Below are 12822 nucleotides of genomic sequence, written 5' to 3' on the forward strand. Positions count from 1 at the left end.
GCCCTTGGTGACGCCCTGACAAAGCTCAACGTTCACCCCTGCTCTCTGCATTCCCAGCACATCCACTTCCATCCACATCCATCTCTCCAGCCACTGGATTTTCCCTCTGAGGACTTCATTTTGCTTTTGAGTGTTACTCCAGCAGGCATTAGTTAAGCCTGAAAGGCTTTTGAAGATGTTTCCCAGAGCTGAGGGCTGCTGAGCATTCAGCAGGGGAAGAGTTTGGGGAGCTTTGTTAGTCCTGGATGAGCAGATTCCTGTTTTGTATTTGAAATAGATCTGCACCCGCTTGGTTAACAAAATATTATGCTCAGGATAACTACCTGAGCCACCTCGCCAAGCCAAAGAGCCCTAGGAGGGTTCCAGAAAAGCCAATATTAAATCCAGAGACATCAACATTAGTGAAGTAGGACTAAATTATCTCCAGCTGGTGCTGGCTCTCGCCTGAGGCTCTGAAATGAGTAGCTCCCTGGAAAAGAAGGAAAGATGAAGGCTGTGCTAACGAGGAGCAGAACCAAGCTTGGAGCTCAGGTCACCTTCTGTTTCCAGCCCTATCAAGTCGAGTCAGTGACAATTTTTCACCTCCCATCCCTGGTGCACCGGCCACTCCATCAAAGACAAATTCCTCTGGCAGTGAGAAGGATCCAGTCCCACTCTTGGAGCACTGGGGACGTGGGCTGCCCCTGCTTCCAAGGTCTAGGTGAGAAGCAGAGATCCCTTGAAACTTCTGTTTTTCTTCATTCAATTAACTTTAGGTAACTGTTAATTGCATGTTAACCATGATCAGAACTCCCTACCAAGGGCTCCTCTCCTCCAGGAGAGCAGCACCTTTGAGTGCAAGCCTTGGAATATTTGGGGAAAATGATGGGTAAACATCAACCACTGATCTGTGTTGAACGTGACTTAGAATAGCAATGTATGAGCAAGTTAAAAATCAGCACTAACATCACCTGGATATTCAGAAACCTTCACGGAGTGTTTCTGATCACTTCCTATGACAAAAGGGGTCTTAGAAGAAACAGGGATTTCAGACATGAATTATTTACTGCTGTGATTGGTAAGCTCTCCTCTCACATGTACCATACTGTTATTTTTAATTAACATCTCCAGAGTCTCTGGAAAGCCCTATTTGCCATGTGAATCTCTATATCTAACAACATTGAAAATACCTTTACTCCTAACTGTACCTCGAGCTGCAGAATCATAGAATGGTTTGGGTTGGGAGGGACCTTGAGAATCCTCTTGTTCCAATCCACCTTCCACCATCCCAGGTGGCTCCAAGCCCCGGCCAGCCCAGGGATCCAGGGGCGGCCACAGCTGCTCTGGGCAAGAAGGAGATGGGTATTTGTACGAGTGTGGCACTTGTGCAGCACTTTGGGGCACGTTGTTGGGCAGAGATGGATATAATGAGGCATGGAAAACATAAATTCAGCTGGCTGGGAGCACGGGGTGAGTAATTATCCCTGTGGGAACACAGCAGGTGGATCAGTTACTGGGCTGCCTCTGCAATAAGCAATTAAGGGAAAACATCTGTTTCACATCTCCCATTCCTCCTTTTCCAGGATACTCCTCCAGTTTGTCTCTCTGATGCTGCAGCCTGGAGACAAGTCATTTCTGCAGCGAGGCTGGGCAAACATCATGTGTTCCTGTGTGGAAAGCAGGGGAGGAGGCCAGGAGCAACAGGACACGGTGAGGAACATCCGGAATCGACTCCTGACTCCCTTGTTTTATTTTCTGTTGGGCTCTGCCTTGTTCCATTCCAGAAGGAAGCTGTTTCCAGGGACTGGGAGCAGCCCCGCTGGAGGTGCAGCAAAGAAACCAGCTCTGCTCAGTGACTCAGTATCTCTGCTGCCATCTGGAGTAAGAGGAAAGCCTGAGCATCTGACCAACTGCTCGATCGAGGTTTTTAAAGTGCGTTTTGTTCAATTAGCCAAGCTGATATCTGGTGCTCGAAGTTTTGGCAAGGCTCTGGTTGCACCAGGAAAGGTTTCCATGCTCACCGGGGTATCCATGGCTGATGCTGCGCGTCCTTGTGCTGCTGAAAATTGAGAACAAATGAAGCAAAACTTTTTTTTTTTTTTTGTTACCAGCAGGATTTCTTTATGCTCTGGGTGTGTTTAACTGGGAGAGATTCTGTTCAGAATGATGGTAAATCCAGAATAACCCTGCTTTAGGGGAGATGGTTTCAATTCTGCTGCTGTAGCATAGAAGCAAGAGAAGGGATTTCCCCCCTAAATTGTGGGTATTTCTTACTGGGATAAATTATCCAGTAGCTAAATCTGATTGTCTATAGATTATCACAATGTCTATGGATCTGCCTGCTAAGAAAACATAGAAAAAAAATTTTTTGAAGGTGTGGGTTTCATTATTTAATTTATCCATCTTGCCTAAGCAAGTACTGCTTTCTCTGAAAGCCCCTTATCCAAATTGCTCTTGTCTGGGATTTATTTTTCAGGCAAGGATTAGATTAAATTTCTGCAAAAATATTTAATACACTTGATCAGCAGTGTGGGCTTTAGCAATGCATTGGTGTGTTACCTGCTGTGCACCCAGCAAATGTTGGTTATTTTCTTAATATCTTGATGTAAACTCATGAATATACAACTGGAACATACATTTGGGGAAGAAATGTATCTACCCTCCTTTAGAATGACATGAAAATCACATGTTTAATTTAAAGTACAATGGAATTGTTTCTTGGCTTGAAGGGCTTAAGCAATATTAGAAACTTTTGCCTAATCTCTGTTTTACAGATTAAAATACAAATATTTCCAGTGCAACCACAATTTATTTATTTCCCTATTGCCTAGGGAAATATGCCTTTGGATGTGTTTCTATCAACTCTCCTGGAAAAAAAAAATGAATGCAATTAGCATTGCATAATCTTCTAGAGAGAAAAATGGGCCAAAACCAAAGTGCATCAAGAGAATATTGCAACTGTGGAGCGTAAATTGCTTGTGGCTGCCAGGCTGGTTGTTATTCCTGGGGGCCAATGCCAGTTAGAAAGTTCTAACTGGAAGAAAGCAGCAAGGCTGGAAGTGTCCAGGAGAAAGATGAGATGAGCTGTTGTATAAAATCGGGAAAGCAGAGTTCCAGAAGGGACGGGTAATTTGTTTTCTATATACCTTGTATACCCATCAGTGAAATTCAGGCCAAAAAGAAATTGTCCCAGTCCTTGGTGATGGTGTTTCTCTCTGAGTTCATGGAGACTCCATTGGCTCATGAGATGTTGCTGAATAATTTTCAGTGATTGTTCCGTTCTTTCTCATTTTCATGGTGAAATCACTTCTGTGGATCAGCTCCTTTTCAATTAAAACAATTAGCTGGTTAAAGTCCCTCCACGCAGTGAGGTCAGACTTGGGTGGTTCTCACAGTGCAGTGGCTTTATTTGGAGGGGAATTTGTGCACGTGGGACTGGGCTGGTCTGGTTTCACTCTTCCTTCTCCTCCTCACCTCTTGTCCGCTGCCGTTTTTATCAGCAGGGATGTTTCTTTTTTTTCTGAGCAGCACCTGGGCTGGGAGCTCCCGTCCCCTAAGTGCTGCTGAAGTATAAATAGGAGCAATAAAGAGCCTTTTCCCTCTGCTGGTAATTCATTGGTGTTTTGATGCAGAATTCTGGCCTGGAGCAAAATGTAATAGGCAGGGGAGGCCACAGTGACCTGTTTCAGCAAGGGACCATGGAATAACAACTCCATGAAATGCTCTAAACATCACTGAAATCAGAAATGAAGCTTGGCTTGGAGAGCTCCTCCAGGATTTAAGACTGTTTTCCCAAAAACATCTGGGGGAGAAAACCCCAAACAAACAGGAGGACAGAGATTAGGTTATTCCATGTGTCAGTGAAAAAATAGCTGTTGGGAATGGGTATATGGTGCAAAAATGCAGGTCTGATCTGTCCCCCTGAGCCTGTGACATTTACCACGCATTTGGGTTCACCAGATTTGCTAAAAACTCTGCCCTGAGGGAATTTTGACACTGGCAATTCATGAATGAAAAAAAAAAAAAAACCAAAAAAAACCAGAGGAGTGTATAATTTGCTGGTTAACTCCCAATTTCTAAATGATTCATTTGATGGCACATATTCCTGAAGATATGGAATGGTTCTAATTAAAGGCAGATGTGCAAAATATAGCCTATAGGATGGATATAGGGAAAACATACTTTTCCATGTGAGTGGCAAAGCCCACAGCCACAAATACCTCTCCAGTATGGCAGCCTCAAAAATGCATCCACAAATATTATTCATCTCAGTGGTCTGCAAAGATTTATCAGGGGTTACAGCTTCCTGAAAATATCTGTGAGGCTCAGGGGTTTGGAGATTTGTGTTTGTCACTTGGCAAACAGTCACTTGCTTTTACTATACCCACTGAGAGGGCAGCAATTATGAGTAAGACAGTCTGGAAGAGACTGAAGTGTTCAAAAATGGATATTATGGGGAAAATATAGCTGGATGTTTACAGTAATTTCTTCAATTTAAAGTCATGAAAAGCATCTTTCCACATGTCTGCTTACTGCCTTTTTTTGAGGGGGGAAGAATCTTTTAGAAAGGAAAATCTGTCTGAATTTGCCCCAGATACTTTAAAAATAACTTGTCATTTTGGCTTATGAAGGATGGTTTGGGTTGGAAGGGATTGGAAGGGATTTTAAGGATCCCTGCCATGGGCAGGGACACCTTCCAATATCCCAGGGTGCTCCAAGCCCTGTCCAACCTGGCCTTGGACATTCCAGGGATCCAGGGGCAGCCACAGCTGCTCTGGACACCCACTCTGGGCCTCTCCACCCTCACAGGGAAGAATTTTTCCTAATATCCCATCTAAACCTAAATTTTTGCAGTTTAAAGCCATCACCCCATTGTCTAATTGCCAAATGCCCTCTCCAACAGCTGCACACATAATCCTGAAACTCCTGGGGTTGAGTAAGAGGTGTCTCACTGATGAGCAACCACAGCTTTCCTCATGGATACTGTTGAATAATTGTGTTGTACCTACAATTCTATGCTTTCTCCGTGGTCCCTAAAGCATTTTTAAAAGCTATCCCTCACTAGAAATAAGAAAAAAGGAAAAGTCTCTATGGGATAGAGGCCTGGGAGCTTGTCAGAGATGATTCACACACTGGAGTGTGCTGAGGACTGGGAGGGTACAATAATGCCCCCAACCAACATTTCTTTCCCACATTCCCAGAGCCTGGAGTGCCTTAATGTCCCTCAGAGCTTCGGTTTGTGAAGGAATCCCAGCATAAGCTACTAAACAACAGTGCTGGATTAAATATTTGCTGATGAGTCTCATTTTCTGTCTCTCCATGTCCAGCTGAGATGGGGATTTTCAATGACTTCTGGGTGCACAGACAGTGAGACCCAGAATTACTGGGATTTCTCATCTCTCTTTTTAAAAAGACATAAAATGGGGATTGGTTCTGTGCCTCAGTTCTTTAGAACAAGCTATTTGACCTGATGGAGTTGAACTCAATGATTCTTGTCCCTTCCAACTCAGGATATTCTATGGCTCTGTGACCTTTTCTGGCAGATTTTCTCATTTTTCTTCTTGACTTTACCCCTTTGATGCTATTATAACTCATAGATGTTTACTCCAAAGCCCCCTCAATTTCAACACAATAAACATTTCAGATAATCCATCACTTAAAAATTAAGATCAATATTTATTTAGGTTTGGGCCTGTTTCAGGTTTCCAGTCCTCTGCAGAAATGAAGTTTTTCTCCAGAACACTTAAAATGTTGATTGAGGACTTCTCCCTTTTACCCTGATGCTGAGCTCCAACAAAATGTCTGTGTGTGTGAATGAGCTGCAAGGTCAGATGTGCAAATATATAATGGATTGTTGCAGATAAAATGGACTTAACCTTTAGGTTGTCTTGGCTTTTTTAAAGTGGTCCATCTTGTCTCTGAAATTTTTATATTTGCACTTAGTTTACTTAGCAGGCAACACTGAAAGGGGTATTTTGGAGGAATCCCATCTTTGTCCTAAATCATTAACTCATCTGAAGGATGGCAAAGATAGAAAATCTGGGGGACAGAAGCAGAAATCAAAAGTACCCCAAGAAATGCTGCCTCATTTCCCTGGAAGGATCGTTGTTCAGTTTACTGTAAATCTGCTGATGATTCCTGTGATCACAGGCAAAGGTCAACACACTCTTGGTGATTCTCTGAAATGCAATCTGTTGGTTTATCTCATAAAACAAAAATACAGTGTGAAGGCACTGAGGAGAATGGTTTACAAAAAAAAACCTTACGAACGGAAATGGTGAGTTTTGGTGACATTTGAATCTTCATTGTGAGCAAACTGGATCCAGATTCCACCACAGACATCTTAAAATACAAAAGGAAAACAAGGGTCAAGGTAAGTGCTTTTAAACCCAGAACTAGGAATTTGTAAAATACAAGTCAAAACCCAAGTCCTGGGTTAATTTTTAGGGATGTGGGAGATCACAGATCAGAATAAATGAGTATAGTTGTGGTAGGAGAACCCCTTTAAAACGGTGCTTATGTGCTGGGAAAGGGCTTGTAACCTAACAAAGGCATTCCCTAAAATAGAAAGCACAACACCAACATAAAACACTCATCATGTTTTCAGTGCAAGGCAAGGATTTGCACTCCTAACCTCCCACGTTGGAGCTGGGGCTTGAATAGCATTTCTGTTCTCTCCTCAGCTGAGCTAATGACAGATCTGAAGAAGTGTCAACACCGTGGCTGAAAAAGCTCGAGGTGGCAGGAATGTTGTTCACAGGGGACATGGGAGTCACAGCAAATACTCTCCTCAAGGCTGGCTACTCCTGACTAAACAGTGTTTTCAGCAGGAAAAGCCAAAATCTTGCCCAGAGGCAGTGGAGTGCTCCAGATGAGTCCCATGCCTACTCCAGCAACAGCGGGCGAGGTAATGCTCTCCCTGGCTCCTCTCTCCTCTCCTGCTGCCAGCCCTGTCTCAGGCTGGGATATTTGCTATTTATTTGCTCTTATTTATTAGCTATTTGCTATTTACTCCTTGTTATTTATTTATTTATTTGCAGTTTGCTATTTGCTTTAGTCAGGGGCCCACATCACCAACCTAATTCCCGACGGCTCCGTGTGTCATTTTCATTCTTGGCAGGGGGAGTTCATCTTCTGTGACTTCACCTTCCATAAAGTTTGAGTGGAACTCACCTAAACTGCCCACGAGCTCCGTGGAGGGAGGTTGGCACTGATGTACAAGTTCCTCTGAGGTCCCTTGGACACCTGTCTGAGTTTGGGATGAATCACCCTCTGGACACAGCAGGAGAGGAAACGGCCTCAAGCTGAGCCAGGGGAGGCTGAGATTGGATAGTAGGAAAAATTTCTTCATGGAAAGGGTTATCAAATGCTGGGCCTGGCTGCCCAGGGAAGTGGTGAAGTCACCATCCCTGCAGAGGTGTTAAAAACGTGTGGATGTGGCACGTGGGGATGTGGGGTAGTGGCTTGGCAGTGCTGGGGCAATGGATGGAACTCGATGGTCTTGGAGGTCCTTTCCAATCTTAATAATTCTGTGACATGCCAATTTTTCTTCAGGGCTTGCAGAGATACTGATTTTTTTTCCAATCCATATGTGAAATCTTCGTTTGGGATGGTGAAAATCAGGGGAACTGAGTGATGGTGATCTGGAGAAGGGGCTCTGATGCAACCTCGTAGTTCTCTGACTGACAAAATCTGCATGAACAACTCATCCCAAGGGCAGTGAGGGGAGAATGAGGGGAAAAAATTGAAGTTTGATTATTTTATTATTCCTTCCCCGTGTTTTGGTTCTCTGGACAGCATATTCCAAAGCTGTGTTTCCCAGTTTCTGCTCAGTGTTGGATACATCAACAGTTTGGATTTGGGATGGATTGCTCCAGGATGGAGCAGAGCTCAGCCCAAACTCTTGCCATTATTTGAGGTTGGATTTCCCCGTGCCAGCCCAGCCTAGGAAAAACTTGCTGTCTTTGTAGGAAATGACTGGAAAAAGAACATTTCCCAGCCTTAGAGTGAAACTCTGCTAAAATCTCACCTGTGTAACACAATATAAATTCATTAAAGTACTTAATTAATTAATTAATTAATCATATCTTAATTTTGGTGAGTGAGGTGGAGTTTCACAACCAAGTTGATGCTTTCATGAGTTCATTGTGCCAGATATGGTCTCTATTGAAACTGTTACATTTTCAGACAGAAGGTGATGTTCCCGCAAATTTGTCAGTTTTGTTAGCTGGGACAAAACTTTAATTTTAGTTTTAAAATGTTGCCAAAGGTCCCAAACTTGAGTCAGAAGCTGGTACCATGCCTAATATTTGCAAACAAACATAAGAACCAAAATGTTTTGTTTCTGTCCTTTTAGTACTTTTAATTTTGTTCATTATTAAATATTTTAATTGCCTTCCCTTCAGTGAACTTCAAAGTTCAATTACAAACAAAACCAACAGATTTTTTCTACAAAAAAAGTATTAAATGAAGTTTGTTCCTGTTTTTCCATAATTTTTTCAAGTGTTGATCAGCTGATCTCTTTCCAGAAAAGAAAAGAGACAAGAAGTCCTCTGAAATATCCTCAAGGAATACCCACTGATAGAAGTATTTGTTAATGTGAGGAATTTTTTTTTTTTCAAAAATAAGGCATTTCTTATTTCTGATAATTTATTTCTGCTTATGGAAAGCAAAGAAGAGAAGTTCCAACTGGTGCATGAAGGCATCAGGTGTTGGCTATGAAACGTTTGCCAGGCCCGGACAGGTTTTTAAAAGGTCTTGGACCTCATGTAAGGAAAATGAGGTTTTAATCAAATTTCACTCAGGTATCCAAAAAAAGGGGATTCATTTCTAAATCACCAGTGACCTGTGGCTATTTCTTAGCAAATCCAGTTGTTATTCCCAACGGGAGCTCCCGTTTCTCAACAGAGCTGAAGTTCAGGCTGCTTCACATTTGGAAATCAAAGGGAGCTCTTTGTGCTTCTGAAATTCCAGCCTTGGCCAAGTGCTCTGCAGCCAAGAACAAAAGTTAAGTGAACTCAGAAAGAACAAGTCATCAGCCTGACCTTTGGTCACCAGAAAAATGTAAAACATCTTAGAGTTATTCCCCAAATCCAAGTCAGGTTTCATCTGTGCTGAACATTCGGTGAAATAACTGGGAATTGCACAAATTAGCCAGCCTGAAGTCACTGCTGGCAGTGGGGTGATTTGTACATGACAGTGTGTAAAGAATCCATCATTCCAACCTGATGGAAAGAGTTTTTAAGGGGTTTTAAAATTTGGTTTGGTCTTTTATTGTTGTGGGGTTTTTTGGAGAGTGTCATGGTTTGTTTTTTTTTTTTTGTTTGGTTTTTTTTTGGGTTTTTTTTTGGTTTTTTTTGGTTTTTTTTTTTTTTTTTAGTTTTTTTTGTTGTTTTTGTTTTGTTTGTTTTTGTTTATTTTTGTTAGTGTTTGTTTGTTTGGTTTGGTTTTGGTTTGTTTGTTTGTTTAAGTTGTTGTAAAGGATTTTTTTCCAGCATAGTGACTGGAGCTTGTTGAGGTTTCTATTTACTCCAAAGGGTTGTTATGCAAGAGCTAACCTCATTGTTCTAAAGCAAAATGAGTAAATGATAAATGAAGGTGTTTGGCAGCAGTAAAGCAAAATAATTTTGTCTGGAGAGAAAGGAGGTGAAGGTCCTGATTTTTTTTGGTTTTTTCTCCTCTCCATCCTCCTGCATGATGGGTGATGCTCTCCCGTGTCCATCACGTCATTGTCCATCATTGGACTTGAGAAATTTCTTAAATTATTTTTATTTATGAATAATCACTACACAGACAGAATCTTTTTGGGAGATAACAGCTGGAAGAACAAGGAGACCCTCACAGTGGAAATCACAACATGTAGAAATGTAAATGTTCATTGTAATAAGAAATACCTGAAAATGGAAAGAAACATTTTGCTGTTCAGTGCATCACAAATATCAAACTGCACCCAGGAAAGGAAGGAGCTGATTTAATAACATCTGGTCTAGATAACTTTAAAATGTCTGCCATGGTAATTACATGTTAAGGACATGATTTCACCCTGCTTATAATGTCAGAAGCACACTGTTTCTAATTATACATTACCCAGAAAAGGGCCTTGCTGCCTTCTGTCTTTAAATTATTGTTTTTATCCAGACACCACCTGTCCAGGTAGGTAATATTATGGCTAGGGTTGCTTCTGAGAACCACCTGATCATTGATGGATTTATGCTCACTTCATAAAAACCCTTTTCCTGAACCCTGCAAGTTCACAAAAATATAATTATTGCTGCATTTCAGTCAGAGAAATTTTCAAAACAGTGGTAGGGGATTTTCAATCGGCTTTCTATGAATAAAAGAAGAAAACTTCTTTTCCAAGAATACATTTAGTGCCTCACCATTTTGCATACCAACAAGTCCTTCATTAAGTTTTAGTCTCTCAGACACCTCTCCCCATATGCAGCACTGAGTTACTTTCCATTAAAATCAGCCTCCAGAGATGGATGTGCAGCTTCCATGGCTTGCAAACATCTTCCCCCAGCACCTACCTCGCCAAAGAAATGTTATTTCTGACGCCCTGCCCGCAGTACTTTGTGTTCTCTCTTAATCAATCAAAGTGCCCTTATCTTTGCTGCACTTCATCTTGTCTAACAAGCGTTCCCAGGAGCACCTGAATTTTATTTCTAGGAATAAGTGTGTTGTCTTATTGGGACCATGTGTTCTTCAGAGCCTGCCCTGTGCCCTCACACAGGAGAATCCACATTGATTCATTCCCAGAGCTCGAACTCTGAACGCTCATATTATTTTTATTAAACTTAATTCTGGTTCTTTCTCCCTTCTCCCCTTTCCCCTGCACCCTCCAGCTATATCCAGCCTCAGAGTCAAAACAGGAATAAATGGAAAACACATTGAAAAGAGGATTATGTCCATGTGGAGGAGGATTGACGTGCATTTCCAAACTGGGAAGATTGAGTTATACCAGGCAGTTTTGCCCTTTGTTATCCACCTAAGATGCCTGTGCAGGTGAGTCAATGCCTGAGCACCCAAGGAAAGCACCCTGGGACGTGTCTCAGCACAAAGTGTTGGCCAGCCTCACAAATCGCTACTCAAATCCATCCTTTCTGTGGCCACAGTCTGGGAAGGACCCGAGTTCTCTTCCCATCTCCCTGACTGCTCTGTCAGGTTGGATCATGGTGAGGCAGTAAGAAACCAGCTGGAGATTCCTGGCTCTGGGCTGGGCCATTGTCACTTCGCTGCGACAGTGAGCAGTGCTCAGGAGATGTGAGGCCACTTCTGGGTGAGTTTGATTTCTCCTGATACTGATAAAACTCAGCCCTGGCCTTGAGCAGGTCTTGGTTGGATTGCAGCTGTGGCTCAGAAAAGCAGGGAGAGGAAAAAGAAGAAACTGCCCAAACCTCAGCAAGGTTTTGTCCATCTTCAGGGCTGCTTTTGTGCTGGAGTGGTTTGGAGCAGGGTGCTGACATCTGTTTGGAACGAATGCCACGTTCTGTCCCTCCAACACCACCCTCCACAAAGTCAGTCCTGATTATCAGTGTGGATGTGGTGCTGAAATCTGGTCCTGAACTACGAAATTTGCTCTATAACCTTTTGTCATTCCCAGAATGAAAATTATCCAAGCACATCCTCATCCCACAACTTTCCTTGGAAATTATCCTCAACCCTCACATCAGACTGAGGGATGGAAAACTTTGAGAGATCTCTAAAGCCAACAAGATCAGGGCAGGAGCTCAGATTTCTCCTCTCTGAGCCACAGCTCCCAAAAGCTTGATAAATAACAAAATGGCTATTTTAATGGTGAGAAATCGATTTAAAAAAACAAAAGAAACCCTGAAACCCCAAAAACCTAGAATTGTAGAAATGTGAAAAACCTCGCTGTAATAGTAACAGAGTGATGAGAATCAGGATTGTGTCCACAGCTCAGTTAAAAAAAAAAAAAAAAAAAAAAAAAAAAAGCCAGATTAATGGGCATAATCAAGCCTGACATTGAGTAAGAGGCAAGAACGAGTAATCAGATCCCAACTTAGCTGATGCTGGCATTACTGGGAGCCTGGGGCACAGTCCAAGGATAAAAACATAATGTCTTATCTAAGCAAGGAGTCATTTGTGCACCACTGGTTACAACACGTCCTTAAAAAGGGAAAGAAGGAAAAGGAAAATATGGCACATGAAATTATTTTATTCCCCAGAAATGATAAGAAAGTAAAGCTAAAAGTTTCTACACCCAATCTTTATAGAGGAGAAGCCTATCTAGAGTTAACCCCTTGCAATGTCCACTGTAAAACCCCGGGATACCAAAAAAAGATATTAAAACAGAAAGTGAAATGGGGATTAAATCAAATTAGAATAATGAGAACAGTTAAAAACTCGGGTTTTTGAATATTTCTTGCTATTTGGGGATTGCTGGGATCCTTGGGGCCAGCCTGCTCCTCGGTTCAGTGAGAGTTCAGGCAGTCTGGCAATCCCATCCTTTTGGCCAAGACTCCTTTTCTGGCAACACGTCTCCCTGTTTCTCAAGACTCTTCTTTTCCTCCAGATTCAACAGGATGTTGACCTGGATGTCTCAGAACAGCTCATGGAGAGGAAAGACCCTCTGACACAAAACCACGTCACTGGAGAGGGAACTGTAATGTCAGGGAGGGCATCTGGAAGATCAGAGTGGGGATAAACCAGTCACTCCGAGCTGTGTGGCTTTGCATGGCTGAGTTTTATTTCCAGCCTTTTGAAGCACAGCTCATGAGTCTTAACAAGGAAAGAACTTTTGTGTAAAATTCAGTAAGTCGAAAAAGCTGGTTCGTGTAAAATTCAGCAAATAAAAAAAAAAAACAAAAAAAACCCAAAAAA

General features: G+C 42.2%; 1 long non-coding RNA gene across 1 annotated transcript; it reads left to right on the top strand.

The window, feature by feature from the left end:
* The first annotated feature begins 7231 nt into the window (after positions 1–7231).
* LOC128793858 (uncharacterized) lies at positions 7232–12724 on the top strand. The gene is made up of 4 exons (XR_008432911.1): positions 7232–7311; positions 10824–10983; positions 11094–11257; positions 12515–12724. It is a non-coding gene; the product is annotated as an uncharacterized LOC128793858 (long non-coding RNA).
* Positions 12725–12822: the final 98 nt, after the last annotated feature.

The sequence above is a fragment of the Vidua chalybeata genome, chromosome 11 (assembly GCF_026979565.1).
Source record: "Vidua chalybeata isolate OUT-0048 chromosome 11, bVidCha1 merged haplotype, whole genome shotgun sequence".
Lineage (NCBI taxonomy): Eukaryota > Metazoa > Chordata > Aves > Passeriformes > Viduidae > Vidua > Vidua chalybeata.